Genomic DNA, 16,931 nt, shown 5'->3' with positions numbered 1-16,931 from the left:
TGTTAGTTTATGGCATTTCTGATCTCTGCTTAATTAGAAATATTGAACTGTTCCAGTTTATTTACAGACACAGTGCACTTTTTTCCCCTCTGGTATCCATATTCCAGTTAGTGCTGTTGTCTCTGTAACACAGAAAAGCAATGTGATAAAGGAACTAGATTGCAGTCTTTCTGCTTTCTACTGTCTGATGTGTGTTGCTCATTTAGATACATAATGAAATTCCCATTCTGCAGAGCTCAAGAGGTGAGTAGTATGTTAACCATTAATCTAGAATTGCAGTTGAGACGTTGCCAACTGTGATGACAACTTTAGCTACCTCTTTTAGCTGCACTAAACACATGCAATCTTATTCTGATTTGTCAAGACACTTTTCCTTTCAATTTTATGCTGACACTATAGCTGCAAGGGCAGTGTAAAATCATTCTTGAAAACTGTTTTATGGTCTTTGAATTCTGCATCTTGTATACACAAAGCTTTATTGTGTATTTGCCATGGAAAGCATCCGTCACACTAACATATTAATTTGTCAATGATATTCTTATTAAATGCCCTGTTAGATTAAAGAAATTCTGTTTTCAGATCAATGGTAGGGGCTTATAAGTCTTAGGTATGCAGTTGCTTCAAAGGCAAGAAATTTAAGATCAGAGTTGCTCTGTGAGAAGCTGACTTGAGCAATTGGTTGTTATTGTGAAAATTGCTTTTTATATCTGACAGATGCAATTAAAGCTGCATTTATTGGAATGAACTACCTAGCTGCCACACAGGTAGAAGACAGATTATAGAGATATATGTGATATTGTAGTTGAGCCCTTGGGAATGAATGGTCCAGTCAGGATTAAATCAAATTGTTTGGGTGCTGTAACGAGTAGACTCAGGTTTGCTTTTATCCCTCCAGCTAGCTGGGAAATCTCTGCACTACGTTCTGATCTGCGAGGTTGTGCTGTCATATGAAGATCATAATAGTAGCAGTGAAGAATGCATGGTATCTCCAAGTTGTTTTGGCCCACTTAGTGCAGCATTTGATGTATCTAATATATTGTTTACACTGCAAAGTAAAATTTCATCTATTACATTGGAATGAAAATAAACAAAACCGAAACCAAGGAAAAAGGCGTGAAAAGTAAATATTTGGGGGAAAATGTTACTCTGTGCTTCTTTCTAGTACTTTAATAGGTAAGAAGTAATTCCTTTGGTATTTCTTATAATTTCTGTTAGTTCCTTGCAGTGCCTAATTCTAAGAGACTCCACTACAACAAATGGATTTACACTTGTCCATAAAATGACCATTTTTGGGTAGTGCTTCTCACTGCTTTCCTGCAGTGACGACGGTAGCAGACTTGCGTTCTGCCCAGCGCTGCCTCATGGCTTAATGAAATAGAGGATTTTCCATGCTCTCAACTGGATTTAGCCTATGGCTGTGAATGTCCTGTAGCACACAAGTAATGGCTTTTAGAACTGCATCTGCCAAACCTCCTGTCTGTGATTTGTGTAAGCACCATCAGGAGGCTCTGTGCTTGGGTGCCGCAGGCTTGGCTTTGGTTTGGAGGATGAGTGGAGGGAGGAGGGCGGCAGCATCTTCTCAGCCCTGCAGCTTCAACCAGCTTCTGCTTTTTGCTTGCAGCTGTCGGCATCCCTCACCTGACTGCAGTGACTGACCGAGCCCTGGGACCTCCTCTTTAATTTCCCTGGATGGGAATTAAAATGAAGTGTAACTTCTGACTTGTAACTCAGTCATGTATAGTGCAGGGCTAGAACTGGTGTGAATGCCATAAAAAGTAAAACGTGTGTGGAGCTGTAGAAAATCGGTCCAGCATGCTTATTTTCTAAGAAAATTCTCTGAGATATAAACTGATGGCACTTGGTAGAAATGAGACTGGGATCCAGTTTCAGAAGTATCCTTGATGCAAAAAAGGATGACATCTTGCTGAGTGTCTCCACAGCTACAGAAGCAGTGCTTAAAGCCTGCCCAGTCTTATGGCTGCTGATGTGGATTAAAACATAGGACAGTTGTCTTTCATATGCTCTAATTAACATTTAAATTTAACCTGTAGCAAGACAATATTATTTTTTTTCCAGTTACAGGGAAACTGTTCGAGTAGATTTGCTTTTTTTTTTCCCTCTGCTAGAAGCACATCAAGCATCCACAGACAACTGAATTCAGTGATTCTCAGTGGGGTAGCTAGAAACGGACAGAAAACATGATAGTATTCCTGCTACTGTTGCCGAGATGGGAAAGAATAATTCCCAAACTTGGCAGCTTGAGCCATTCAGCTGCCAAGTGATTTTACATGCAGCTCTGGGTATTAGCTTCAGTGCAGAGGAGGATAAAGGAAAGAAGGTGTGAAGGGATCAAATTCATTTATAGTTCATTGTCGTCTTCTACCATGGGTGATGTTAAATAACTTGTACTCAGTCTGTGTCAAAGTGGTGTTAGCTGTGGCATTACTATCTGGAAAAAAAAAAAAAAGACTGGTTTCTAGAGGAACACTATCTGCTCTCCTGCATCTGGGGATTTGTTGTGAGATACAGTAAGAGCTAGGAAGATTTGAAGGTGAGAGGATAATAAATTACAAAACAAACAACAACAACCCACCCACTATCGTGTTAAGGCAACGTATAAGCAGAAACATAAACACTCAACAACATACAAGGTTCTCATATTGGGATTTCTCCTATAGCACTGAAAATACTGTATTAACCCTGTTACTGCTTTTCATGTGAGCTGTGGGCACACAACAGCATGCATTTAAGAAACAAAACAAAGCATGGATCCTGATCTTATATGGATATAAGATTTCAGTGTAACATTTTAAGATAAAATATTATCTTTGGAGATATTTCACTTGCTCAGAAGCAAATGCGCACAGCACAGAACTTACTAGCAAAGTATGAAGTGAGCGGATTTATAAGGCTATCACATTCCAACTGCAGTGTCAGGTGTTTCAAAATGCCATTTGTACAGCTAGAAGGGCTCCAGACCTCACTGGCAGCAAACTCAGCGATGGGTGGGCAGGACCTTGAGGTGGGCCTGGTTGCTTTAGGCATGGCCTAAAACGCTCCTGGATTTCATTTACTTGTTCATTGCCTTCAGATATTGGCTCTGTTGAGCTGGTTTACTGCTGCCAGGTTCTCGAACAGACCCAGTGAAGTCCTTCATGTGGTGCTTCTGAAAAACAACATGATTTTTCCTAGCAAACTTCATGAATGCGTAGGTGGTACCTCCTTTTGTCAATGTGATAATGCTTTAACCTGTAGCATTGTCTTCCCATTTTCCTGAGCAAACATGCATGATTACGAGGCACTGGCTTCTAAAGATTATCTTGGAAATAAATACTGCTTGCACCTGTGGGCCCTGCAACCCCCTGCTCAGTAGCTAAATCTTTTGAGCACCTGCAGGCCTCCTGTATGCTCATAAGTCACTCCAGACTGTTGCTTTTGAGTGAATTCAGCTTGCTTCCCTTTTTAAGAACTGAACATCAGCTATTACCGAGAATCAAGTATGTACATTTTCAAATTATTGGATGGACAATTTCTTCAAATGACTGCTAATGAGCAAAGTGTACTTAGCATCTGACCTTCAGGCTGGTTGGATGCGTAGGGTCTGTGCGATGTAGCTGTTCCTTCCGCTGATGAGCACAGCTTCTGGTACAACTGGGGTTTCAGTTCAGAGATTAGCATTTGCTAATTCAGTTCTCATTTCTGAGAATATTCAGTAATATCACTTAATTCAACATTTCCATTAACTTCCCAGCTACGTAAATTGTTCTCTTAGAGTGCTTATGGCAAAGGCAATAAAGGCAAGCCAAGCCTGTTCCTCTGTGCTTGAGAGAAGACTGAAGTGCTGTATTGCTATCACCTGTGCTGATGAGCACCTGAAATGAGTTAAACTATATAGCACTGAGTTTCAGACTGTTTCTAAGAAATTGCTCTTGTTGTAAGCACAGAAATTCTGTGGCTGGGCTCTCTGCTGACTCCTATGTAGTGTATCTGCCCAGTTTCTGGTGAGTTGGTAGCAGAAGATGTAGGATTTAGGGCATGGTTAGTTGGTGCCAAGCCAGAGCTAACCAGCCTGCCTGAGAGGCTGTACCTTTGCCTGGGCTGGGGGCAGTGCTGGCATAAGCACATGGCACAGCCTCTTGGCAATTTGGGGGAGCCCTCTGGAGACTGCATGCCCTTAGCACTGACCTTTCAGGTGGGAAGAAGGAACATAAGGGATTGTTAGAATACCTTTACGCTCCCCACACCTAGAGTTTTCAGGGCTGAAAAGGGCCGCTGGTGCACGTGGTGTGGCTGCTGAGCATGAGGCAGGAGGGAGCTGCTGGTGATGGCCATGCCAGGGATGGGGACAAAGCCTGGGAGCTCTCCTTGGGCAAACAATGGAAACAGAGAGCTTGTGGGAAGGCAGCTTGCTCTTTGTGGCCTAGAAACTGGAGAAAAGTGTGCTGTCTTGTAAAGGTTTGAAGCGCTAACTTTAGCAGAGCTGTTTATTGAAAATTAATGTTGCATTCTGGAAGACCTTAGATGACCTAAGAAATTTCTTCAGATAATGGAATTACATAAGGATGGTAGGAAACTAGGTAGATTTTGAATGCAGCCTTTTCTGGTTGTGGCTCAACTATATGCAAATTTACAAGTTATTTTTAACATTTGTTTCTTTTTGGCTGATGCTCTTATAAAATATTTACGGTTATGTTAGTTTACTTTTGCATACTTGGTGACTGACCCTTGTAATGCTGCAACATTAAAATGGGGTGGTTTCCCTTGTTTTTAAGGGGGACAGCTTATTGCATGTGTTATGTATCTGTATGGTGACTGGAATTATTTGCATAGTTTTCTTTTAATCCGAAGATCCCAAGAAGTCCCAGCTAATCTCCAACAAAAACATTTGTCTATATTCATACTATGAGAAGCTTTGCTGTTGTGACTTTAAAATGTGCTTCCACTGTGACTGGCTGATTAATGTTTATTTTCAAGGATTCTGCATTTATTTTGCATCCTATTTTCGTCTTGCCTTCAAACACTTTGTGAGACTGCAAAACTAGTTATAAAAGTAGAGGCTGACCCTGTGAATTTTGTGGTCTGTCGTATACTTGCTGGTCATAGTAGCAGCAGTATTATTCTTATACAGTTCTTAGATTTTACACATGAAAGCAACTTTCCTAAGTAAAACAATCTTCTCTTATGGTCAGGATATAGTAAGACCGGCTCATATGTACATAAGATAATTTTACCGCTAGGAAGCCCTCAGTGGCTGAAGTGAAGCTTCCAGTGTCCAGATGCTGACCATTTGTTAAGCCTCTTCCCATCTGTGCTTTATTGCTTAAATAAATATAATAACTAAAATGGTCAAGCATGTGAATAATATTCTCTGAGAAAAAATAGTAGCTCAACACAGGATCTAGATGGTTTTCATTCTATGGAGAGAATGGCCAGGAGGCACTACTTGAATACGAGAAATCCAGGGTAAGAAACAACAGAGAGTGAATAAAGGACAAGTGCTAATGTACCTAATGGCAGCTGGCAGGCTGGATCGTTTTCCTTTGGTCTCTTGATGCCTAGAAAGGGAAAGAAAATAAAGATTGTCAGAAATGAACTGTAGTGTATGAAGAACCGCAGAGTGACTGGGTGGTGTCTGTGACAGTGATGCGTATCTAGAACTTATTTCTAGCTTGCGTGTCTCATGTTTGGAAATAGACAAGCTATTTGGTCACAGTCCTGCAGTAGAGCGTTCTTGGTAAGGTGGAGTAACTTAGTATTTTGAATAGTTATTTTATTTTAGTCTTTGTTATTACTAGTAGTTTATAACAGTTTATTAATTTTTCTTTTAAGGTGTGTTTATCTCGAGAGTGACAGACACAGTATTTCTAAACCATGTGGTTACTGAACAGAGCTGTCCTCTTAGTTTTCTGGCCTTAACTTGAAATGTGCTTTCATGTTGGCAAAGGGAAAATTTTTGGACTGTGTTCAAGGTCCCAAGATTTTACCATATCTGGATGTCCACTTGCCTGTGTTTGTTCCCCTTTGGCTTTCATTTTTCAACAACGCTGCAGAGAAAGCACTTACTGGCAGCAATGCCGAAGGAAACAGCAACTTTTGAGTGACAGATGCGGAGTCTTCTCCGTAACTGTGCTCAGAGCGAGCGAGTGCAACTATTCACATCTCAAGCTTAATTCCCAGAATTTGCCTCCTTTGGAGAACGTGGACGGTTTAGCGGCTGTGCGGCCGATTAAAACTAATCGGGGCTACGCAAATTCAGAGATGTAGACAGCCATCAGTTGCCAACTGAGTTAAAACAGATTGTTAGCCAGCTCTCTGTTGATGTGATTAATGACCCAAGTCAGTTGTTTTTAAGCATATCGCTGCCAGTGTGTTAAACAATAAAAACAGGAAACTTGAGCATCTCGAACCTCTTTGCTACTGTGGTGTCGCCAGACATAGTGGAACGGAGGCTTTGCCGTGAGTGGGCTGAGCAGTGTGCAGAAGCAAGGGGATGGGATATTTAGGGACTGATTATGCTTCTGCCGCACCCAGGCCACAGGCCGCTCAAAGACAAGAGCATTGGCAGCGATCTGCGAGGAACCACCTGCTTCCTCGAGATTGCTGGGATGTATCTTAGTTCTTGCTCTCTGTCCCAACATATGTTTCCTGCTCTTGGGTTTGGGACCAAGAAGAGAGCTGTAGGAAAAGGAATTTCAGAGCTCCTCTCGGAGTATCGTGGGGCCACGTACCAAATCGGCAAGGCAGCAGGGCTTCCTTCTCCCTCTGCTGTGTTTGGTGGGTGGTAGAAGGGGGAGTAGGACACCACAGAGAATGTCTCCTAGTTATGGCAGGTACTGAGAACAAGGGGCAAAGTGAAGGAGGAGATCAAGTCTGTAGATTGGAAAATCTCCCTATAATTTTGGTTGTGACCATATTAGGAAATTTGTACCCACTTTTGTGCAGGTGAACTTGTTCTGAAGCACCCCAGTCTTCCTGTGAAAGCTAAGGGAGTCTGAGTGTTTGCCCCCTTCTGAAGTTGTGTGTGTTCAGCATTTGCCAAAAACTCTTAGTGCATTGTTGTAGGTGGCAACTAGTGAAGTGGCTGATGCCATAGATGCATTCTTCACTGATACTCATTTCTGTGCTATCAACTTTGGAAGAGCTAAGTGTGAGAGAACTGCTACAATTCCCCTGGCTGAATGCTATGTTCATGACTAGTGATATTTAGCTCCAGTGTCAGCTGATGGTGCTGAGACTAGAAGGCAGAGGCTGTAGTAGGTCTGTCCTTCTTTATCTCCTGCAATTTTCATTTCATTTTCATCTATATGTTGAGTATTATCACTAGCTTTTATAAAAAATTAAATATTAAATAACAGTACTAAACACAACAGTAACTAGTCATTTCTAAGGCTATTACAAGTCTAAATCTGAGAAAGTTTAAAGTGCTTTTCATGTCTCTATTAAACATAATAAATTAATAAAAGAATAACTTATCCTTAAGTAAACACTTCATTAAAAACAAATATGCCTGCTTATAAGCCAGAACCAATTAAGTAATGAAAGAACTGGTCAGCCTGTTAGTTGAAGTACTTACTTCTCCATTTCTTTGTTTTAGGTTTTAAGTTAATATTTTCCTCTATTAAGCTTTATGAGCCTTATTGGTGCGTGCACACGTGTTTTTATATAAACTGGCAGTTTAGATTGTTAGTTTACTCATCTCAGATTCACACCGCTTAAATCGATGAACCTTTCCTGGTGTTCTTGTAGGAACCAAGAGCAACCAGGCAATAAAGCAAATTGCTGTGCAGGATCAGGTGGAGAAGATTTCCCCTGCCAGGACTCCAGACACATGTACTTGCAATTCTCCTGGTAGATGTTTTACAGCTGTGTAAATACTCGATTATTACGTGCTGCTTCTTATCTGGCTTGCTTTTTTCATTTCTAAAACTATAATACTGATCTTAATTCTGTGTATAATGTTTCCCTTACCAGCTCAAACAACTCTTTCCCTTGAGTTTGTGTTCTTAATTGCAGCTTTAGATCAACTCTCTCCTTTTTTTGTGTAACATTTCTTTTCCTTTGATCTGGAGACCTACTTCAAACGTTGTAATTGAGCATGCATCTGCCACATCCTAAACATTTACTCTTAAAAACTGCTGTTAAGCTGAAATTGCCCCCTGTTCTTAATTCATGGAGCCAGGAAGGTCTAAAGAAAAGAAGCTCACAAACCGCCAATTTTGTTTTTACTGTTATTTTGGGTGCTAGAATCTTCTTAAGCCAGCTGGTTTTACTTCAGTTGGTATAAACGCTGCTAACATCTATCAGACTCCAGGGAGCAGTTGTCAAAGCATTGAGAATAATCCAGCAATCCATCCATCTGATGGCTTATTTTTGAATGTGGCCGTTATGGGAAAAATTAGAGTGCAGACTGCTGTGACGTACCTACTGATGTGGTGCTGTGCCGCGCTCCTTGGTGACACCCGAGCATGTCACAACAAGGGGCTAATGGTCACAGTAAGGGCAGGCCTGGTCTCATTCTGCTGTGTGCTGTGGATCAGGGCATGAGCTGTGTCTGGCTCGCTCGGGAGTGCACAGGCTAGTTGGGTGCCTTGGTGCCTCTAGATCATTTCCAAGAAGAAGTGTGAGTGTCCCTAAAACACGGGGTAAGTTCTGATGTAGCTGGGGACTGGCAGAAGTGCGTGTTATAATAAGGTCCTGTAAAAATGCATATGTATGCATGGCATATTAGTCAGTTGTGAAGAGGTGTTACTCCTACGGTTCTATTGGGAGACCCCTCTACCTGCAGTGTAATGCTGGCTGCAGACCTTCTGTGTGAACGGGACAGAAGGGGAGGTATTTGACTGAAATGTAAAACGGTTTGGGGGAAAAAAAGTAAGCCATGCTTTTGAAGCCTTAGAGATTACTTCAGTACTTGTTCTGGATTCATCTTCACCAATTCTTTCTCTGTCAGCAGGAATTAGCAAATACAGTATTGACTGGAACAGTACACTTAAGATAGCGTATGTTGAATCATCCTTTCAGCTTTCCTTAACTGCCTTGTCTTTTCCTCTGAGCTGTTAGCTAATGATTTAACCACTATTAATTGACTTTCCTGAATTAGTTTGCGTGGAAGGCTATGGAAGATGCTGGAGGTCTTCATAGCTGGAAGTATGCCTTGTGTTAATAGATACGGAACATGCTCTCTGCTGAATACAAAGTTGCTCTGCCTTAAAGTAAAACCAAAAAGGACCTCAAACCTGCCCCTGAGCAGGTTTGACACCCCACTGGATGTCACTAAATGCTTCCTAGAAAAAGGTGAGAGGGTTTTTGTAGTCTTTTGATATAACTCACTATGAAATATTGCAGCAAAATAGTCTGTTTCCTCTGAAGCTGGATGACTTTTTTCCATAGAGGAACTCACTCTAATATTTAGGGATCTCTTCACAGTAGCAAGTAGAACTGTGTCATTTTGATAAAGCGGAATTTCATTTAATTGGAGGAATACTTTTTAAAACTATAGCCTTCTTAAAGAGTTTTTGAACAAATAGACACATGGGAAAACTAAATCGAGTTAATTTTTAAAGCAGCTTGTCGTACTGCATCAAAACTCTGCGTGGATGCTTTTCTTCAGCATTAAAGTGCACTAATTCGATTTAGTTTACTTCACTTCCAAACTTAAGTAACAAAATCATATTAAAGTCACTTTAATTTTGAAGGAAAGCATCCACATAAAGTTTAACTAATCTTCTTTAGGTCATACGTTAAACTGCCAGTTGACTTCTCTGAGCATCCCTGTGAAGTCATGCCCTGAGAGCCAGAGACCTCATCTAAGAACTTCCATCAACTTCAGCAACAGTCTTATTCTAGGTAGAGGTGGCAGTCTGTGGCCCAACTATGTAATGTTAGTGTCACTAAAATGCCAATGTAATTTCTACCCTGTAGATATGCTTGGCACGCCCCAATTTGGTTTAATACTGAGTTAATGAAGCTCTAAGAAAATGTTTCCGAGTAGTTTGTTTTAATAGTTTGTTTCATCATTACGCACATTGACTATTGCAGCCTTTGGAAATAAAAATAAACACTAGTATTTGAGGTTGACCTAGGTTTCTGTGGCAGGTGAGATGGTATCGTTGGCATGTATTAGTGGTTTGAGTGACAGTGCCCAGAGGGTGGTTGCAGTAAAGCAGCTGTAACCCATTTCTCTTCTTGATCTGTAGATTTTAAACAACTCTGTGCAGGCTTTAGGCAGGTGCTTACTCTTTCTTTGAGCAGCACTATCTGAAAGAGAGGAATGCAGGTGTGTGACTCTGGGTCACTGGAACCACCATGTTGCTCTCACAGACCCAGCCCGGCATCACTCCGTCTTGGTGCATATCACGGTGATGTGAGTGGGTGCCATGCTGGCCTGTGTGCCCTCCAGGAGGTACGGAGCTTGCCTGACATGTTGCAAGGTGCCAGGGGCTCCACATGGGGCACAGGGGGTTTGTGGCCGCTGCCTGGGTAATGTGGGCACGGTTGCTCTGCTGAGGAGGGTTTGAGCCCTGATCCATGTGGGCATCAGTTACTTGGCCAGAGATCACTCCTGAAGATGGTGCCCTTTGGAGCACAGGTGCAGCTGTGAGGGGGGTGCAGGAAGGATCCTTTTACCTCTTGACTCCACAGTGTATTTCATAAAGCATCAGCTGATGTCTTGGCATCCAGGAAACAAGAGAAAGTTGAAAGGATGAGATGCATGCACTTAATAAGTGCATTCACAAATGCCTTCTGTTGGCAGGTAATTATGTGACCCACGGTGAGAAGATATTTTAAAGTGTCATGGTGGTGAGGTCCCAGGAATGTGTTGCAGAGGACAGGCACAGGTTTGTTGGAGAAGTTGTGTGCAAGTGTTTTATTTCTTTTCGTGTTTTTACCAAAGGTTGAAGCTAGTGCTTAACAAAGTTAAAAGACTTGCATTGACTTCAGTGGTATTTTTGAAGTAGACCTCAATCCTCGAGAAAAATCCTTATGGTTTGATATATTCCTTTTGGAACACTCCAGAAAGAAATAGCTTGAGAATATCTTGGCAGATAAAAATGATCCAAGTATGTGAACGAAGCCTCCAAGGCACCTTGCTCTTGCGGAGCTGGCATTGTGTTGGCAGGGGAAAATCAAAGGAGATGCGTGCTGTGCTGTGCACACCCTGATCCCACCCGTTTCTGACAGCTGCTTTAGTCAGTCTGCTGAGGGGCTTGGGCCTTGCTTGGTTTTGGTTTTGCATCCTCATGTTCTGCAGTGCACCACTTTAAGGCAAAGCAGTGTGCGCATGGTTTTCAGAGGAGGGGTAGCACATGTTTGTCTGATTTTGTTCAGGTGCTGTGTTTAACTGCAAGTTTTATCATCTTGCTCGTGGACAGAACCTGTGTGCGCTCTTCTGTTTGCCAGGACATCGCCTGGGTCACTCCATCTTTCAGGTCTCAGCAAGCCATGTTTTCCAACATCTTCCCCTACGGATGGGCTTAGAGTGAGCTGATTTGAAGGAAATACTGTAGTCTGGACAACTGCGGGGAGTTACTTGCAATACTGAGATACTGTCCCACAGACCAGCTGGTGGTTACAGTGTGCCGCAGCGTTTTCCCGGGCTGGAGGCAATTATAGCAACTGCTCTGTGACCTGAGAGGAGAATTTACAGCCTATTAGTATTTTCTAATTGCAGCCATCAGAAATCTCAGCCCTATCCATAGGTAACACGGTGGCCTTGAAATCCTGGGATGGGTCAGAAGCTGTGTCGCATAAAATTGCCCCTGAAATCGCAGAGCTGTCTGTGAGACTTACTGTGCAGGTGGGACAGGGTGCATGGTGTTAGCATCTCCACCTGACTTAGCTCACCCTTGCAGCTGGCTATGGCTTATAAAAGACCTTGCTCTCTTAATAGGATGGTTACCCATCGTTCTGGCATGTTCTGGTGGCCAAGCCAGACTGGATCGAGCACAGCCCTGTCTGGCAGCTGCTCTGCTGACAGTTCTTGTTGTCTCTCAGAGGAGAACCATCCCTTCCTGGTCGTGGTGGGGCTCCTCCCTACATCACCCCATCTGCTCATCCCACTCTCACCCACCAATACGATCAGATTTTTCTGTTTGCTTGCTTAAAAAATTGTTCTGGAATTGTTGGAGGGGATTTTAAATGTTTTATTGTGTTTCTTGGAAATGGCAAGTTGTTTCATGACATGGACTATCTGACAACAGGGATTCTTCCAGGCTGATACAAGTCCCCCCAGTATCTCCACATTCAGCTTTCTGTGTGTTGGTGCTTGTTGTGTTTGAAAAGTATGTTGGTTTGTTTCCCCAGGTTGTTGACAGTGCCGTTAGCAAGATTAGATTCTGGTGTAAAACACATTGCCATGAGCATAAACGTGCGTGATACTGTTATTTTGACTTGTAGGAAGGTTGAGTCTCCCAATAAAATTGGAGAGGGGAAGGATGTTTTGCAAGTGATTCATCATTTATTGAGATAATTTATCTTCTCTTCTTCAAAGTCCTCCTATGCTCCACTGTGAATGAATGTCAGGCATTCCTCTTGATACAAGAGTACTCCTCCTAAAATAAAATGTATAGAGCTAAAATTGTACGCTCTTAAAATTGCACTCTGACAGTACAGAGAAGTTAGGTCTGGTGGCTGAATCCCTGAGCAAGCTGAACAGGTAGTTTTTATTTTCACTTCTGCTAGAGATCTTCAGTGTCACCCTGACCAATTCACTTTATCCGTGGCCTTCTCCCCAAGAGCAGAGTAAAGGTAATGTTTTCTTTTTCTTCTGTAATTCTTGCTGTAATTTGTAAGCACTTTGGGGTAGGGCTTGCCCCGTACCCTGGCTGAGTGTGCACTCATTATTTGGATCATACAGCAACAGCAGGTAGGAGATAAACATGGGGTGCTTTTAGCACCCTGTGGCGATGCAAGCCCTGATAGAAGCATTGCTTTACCAGCATAAACGTGTTTTGTTTAGTTTTTCTTGGTATAGCTCTTTGTATTCTGTAGAGTTTGTTGAAGTTAAACCATAAATAGTTACGATAAGTCTGTCTACAGTGAGCAATTTCCTGACCAAAGTGTTATGACAGAGTTTATTAAATATAGATCTCATCCTAGTGTGTACACAAAGCCAAATGCAATTAAGCTGTGTCATGGGCGAAGCCTAATTATAACAACAGGTAAAATCCTGCAGCCGGTCTTGCCTTTAAACCTTTAAAATTGCACAGCCATGCTGAGAGACAAGTAATCCAGTACTTTGCTCCAGCTGAGGTATTTACCCAGTCACCTTCTGTTCTCCACGAGAAACTTATTAAGGTAGATGTGCTTTGCAGCATACGGCCAGAATTGATGGAAGCAGGAGGTATCCCGTGGCATGAAACATGGAGCTGCAGGTTCCCCCGGGAGTGTCCCGCTGGCAGCGCGCTCTCCCCTCCCTGCCACAGAGCAGTCCAGCTCGGTGACCTTTGGTTTCACACAGACAGGAGTTTAATCGCGTATAGATGGGGCCCAGCTGGTTGGATCTTTAAATAGTTGCGAGTGCTTGACTGGAAATAGTGTGGTTCAAAAAGGAAGTTTCTCGTCAGTTCAGGCTACTCTGCCTGCTGCGATGCCAACCACACTGGGATTGAGTGCGTTCCCCAGGCAACATTTCTGAGCTGCAGCCCCAGTTGTGCAGGATGGAGCTGAAGTGGAGGCCCTTCACAGAAACCTTGCTCACCTTGGAAGCGAATCCAGGCACAGCAACCTCTGCGGGTCTGCAGCATGCAGATGGCTCGTGTTGTGCTGGTAGCAAGCGTGAATGCGCCAGTTGTTCGGTGTCCTGTAACACAAGACACTTGTTAAGAGGCGAACAATATGGTGTTTCACTTGGAGCCTACGCGCATTTTATTTACCAGTGCTTACGTGGGAGGGCAGGGTGCCATTGTTGGCTCCCAGCGGCTGCAGAGCGAAGCTGGAGCAGTTCCGTGGGCTGCCTCAGGGTTCCTCCTCCTTTCTGTGGGGATGCAGACAGAAGAGCTGGGTCTGAGCTATTTTAAATGCTTTGTTTTTGCTTTGTTTCACTGTGTCCAACCCGGAGAGAGAGGAAGTGCTTGCTGGCAGTAGGAGGCTGTTAGTTCTGCTGGAAGCACATAAGTAAGTTTTTATAGGGTTTCCATGCTTTTTGGACTGGAACTTCTTTTCAGCACTGGATTCACTTGCAGCTTATAATGATATATTGAGGTAGGGATTCTGGTGTATAATATAAAATATTAGATAATGTTCCCATTCCTCACCTTACCAAAGCCTTTGGTTTTAGCTGTGAATGTTATGCTGCGCTTATCTCCTGCATCCAGCTCAGCCGAGTGATCCTGTGCTAAAATGGGACTTCACTGACATACTGGGGAGTTCCTCCATGTGCCGCACAGTTAGCTGAACAAATACACAAAGCTCTCCTTTTACTGAGGATATTTTCTTTGGAAGTAAAGACGGGACGAGATCTAGAAATTGTTTTTATCAAGCCACAAAACACTATCTATTTATTCATGAAAAATGAACAGATAGCGGATGAAGTCTTGGCTATGTGACAAAACATCCCTTAGAACAAAGGTAGCGCCTGTAGCATCTGCCAATTTATTGTGCAGAGCTGGAGAGCTAAATGCCCTGGAGCTCTTTGTCAGTATCCCAAAATCTGTGGTGTTCGGAGGGGCTGGGCTAACCCCTTCTGCAGAAACCAGTGCCTGACCTGGTGACTGGGAAGCGGTGCTGCGAGCTGTCTCTCCGATCCCCCTGCCCTCGTTACAGCAATTTCTCCTGTACTGAGAGCACCTACCCACGGTGATGCTGTCTGCTTCAACCCAGTTTGTCTCACGAATATGCATAAGCAGTTTCTTTCTTTTGAAGTCCTTACAATTGATAATTCGAAGTGGCTAAGGCAGCTCCTTAGACACTGGTTATTTGTTGCAGTAAGTCCACTGGTTGGAAATCCTGATGGTGGTGATGAGAGGAAGGAGCACATGACAGCGTGCAGTGTAGGCGCTGTATTTTAATACCAGGGTGTTGCACTAGGAAGACCAAAGGAATACGTTTGTTCTTTACGCGCTGGTGTTTGAGTTAGCTTTTTTTCTGTGTTGACAAGCTTCCCATGGGACTTCTCCTTGAACAGGCATCTTAAAATGAGAATTATAATATTTAATGGTCTTTAAAAATATTTATTTGCTCTTGACTTTCAGAGTTAAAGTAATACCTCTGTGAGAGCGACATGTCTATGCAGTAGCTTTAATTTACTGCAAGTTTGATTAATGCTAATTTGTTGATGTAAAAGGATTTCTTTCGGTGACTTAACTGTATTAACTGAGAAGAATAAATGTCCTAATTTAATATTTACGTAGGTGTCCTAGTAATAGGCTTCCTACGTCCTAATTATATAAGAAAGCCAAGTGTCTGTACTGACAAGAGTTCATATATACTTGTGGGATAAGAAGCAGAGAGAGGTAATCAGACTTCGTTCCTACAAACGACTCTATTTTATCTCATGAAACAAGCAAAAGCTATTTTATGACCCATTAATTTACACCTGGTTCATAATGATGCATATTTCCATATTTTTTATAAGATTCTGTTGCCATCATGCTCAGGATTACTCAGATTGCTTACAGATTGCACTTCATTTCTCTTATTTCTTCCCCTAAAGGTATTAATAGGGTCATCAGAAATATTTATTTTTAACGAGTTCGTACTTGAACACATCTTGATTTTTCCAACTTTGATATCTTGGCAGTTAATGTTTGACATTTGATAGGTTTCTTCTAATTCTCTTAATCTTAGTGCCAGTAGTTTTGAAGTCAAAAAAATAAAATAAATCTGTCCTGTGGTTGTTTGATAAACCAGAAGATAATTAGCTGGTTTCTGATGCTTAGTTTTATGTAGTAATTTTGAGACACACCATGTCTATTTTGTGGGAGAACTTTCCTTGCGAGAGGGGAACGTTACTGACTTTGGTGTGTTTTAACTCAGTAAACTGGAGGGAGTGAGCATCCTTAGGTTGAGAGAGCAAGCTCAACACACAAATTTTGAAGTCGTGCTAGTACAGAAGCCTTTCTAACTTCATTCATTCTGGCCATTTCCTTTAGGAAGAAAACTTCAAAGGCACAAATAGCTATTTTCTAGTGAGTGTAGGCTGTTTAATTGTCCCTTTGTGCCTTTGAAATCTCAGCTATGTTTTATGAAACAGAGGGACTGCAATTGATCTGTGCAGCCTCTTATCATTCAGTAGCAAAGATAAATTGTTAAATGTTCTTAAAGCACAATGTTACAATAGAAAATTGTTATTTAATATCAAGATAAATCAGGGAATACAAGGACTAATTTGGAGGATGGAAAACAATCACGTTTTAGGCTTCGTTTGTGGCACAAATCTGCATGTCAAAGACAACAGCAGCTAAATGATGTAGAATCTCATGTGCAATTAATTTATTTGGGGGGGGAGTTGATGCTACTTTGTGACTAGGGTAAATCCTTTGAATCTTAGATGCTTTGAACATTTTTGTCTGTCTTTTTAGCAGTGCTCTCTGCTTTAGGAATTAAAGTCTGCCCAATAGCGTGGAGCAGCTAGGTTGCTGCTGCTTGTAATGAAAATAAACAGAAATTAAAATCAGGGCAGGGTCTTTGCCTGAATAAAGGGTGATGGTTTGGTTCAATTTGACTGTCTCGATTTTAGTGACTGCAGTGTCCCGATTCAGGAAAGCTTTCCAATTTCAGCGTGTAGCAGCAGAAGTGAAGTTACATTATGCACTTAACCTGTTCTGGGGGAGGGAAGGACGTTAGTGGCTCCATATATGTTGCCTGCAGTGTAGCTGGGAATTAGTGAAAGCCAATTTGATTAAATGGGTCTGGATAGCAAGATGACTGTGCGTCGCAACTAATTACTTAGGTACATCTAGCTGGTTTTGCTCATGGCTAAATATCAGTTT

At 42.2% G+C, this 16,931-nt stretch overlaps 1 protein-coding gene and 1 long non-coding RNA gene across 5 annotated transcripts in view; one reads left to right on the top strand and one right to left on the bottom strand.

Moving 5' to 3' along the window:
- Nucleotides 1-16,931, top strand: part of PLCB1 (phospholipase C beta 1) — a 382,337-nt gene that overhangs the window by 37,605 nt on the left and 327,801 nt on the right. Inside the window, exon 1 of one of the 4 annotated variants that reach the window (XM_040551667.1) lies at nucleotides 3,952-4,001. The exons of 2 other annotated variants lie outside the window; for them this stretch is intronic. The gene's annotated coding sequence lies outside the window, so the exon portion shown is untranslated. Of the gene's footprint in view, nucleotides 1-3,951; nucleotides 4,002-14,179; nucleotides 14,203-16,931 lie in introns of those variants that run through there. One more of the 4 variants, XM_040551668.1, reaches the window with a different exon arrangement.
- On the bottom strand, nucleotides 2,075-8,474 carry LOC121067321. Its single transcript, XR_005818239.1, has 3 exons — nucleotides 8,422-8,474; nucleotides 5,508-5,555; nucleotides 2,075-3,166 (listed from the first exon to the last, which is right to left on the bottom strand). It is a non-coding gene; the product is annotated as an uncharacterized LOC121067321 (long non-coding RNA).

The sequence above is a fragment of the Cygnus olor genome, chromosome 3 (assembly GCF_009769625.2).
Source record: "Cygnus olor isolate bCygOlo1 chromosome 3, bCygOlo1.pri.v2, whole genome shotgun sequence".
In the NCBI taxonomy this organism is placed as follows: domain Eukaryota; kingdom Metazoa; phylum Chordata; class Aves; order Anseriformes; family Anatidae; genus Cygnus; species Cygnus olor.
The sequence above is the reverse complement of the archived record's forward strand: the minus strand, read 5'-3'. Positions and strand labels throughout refer to the sequence as shown.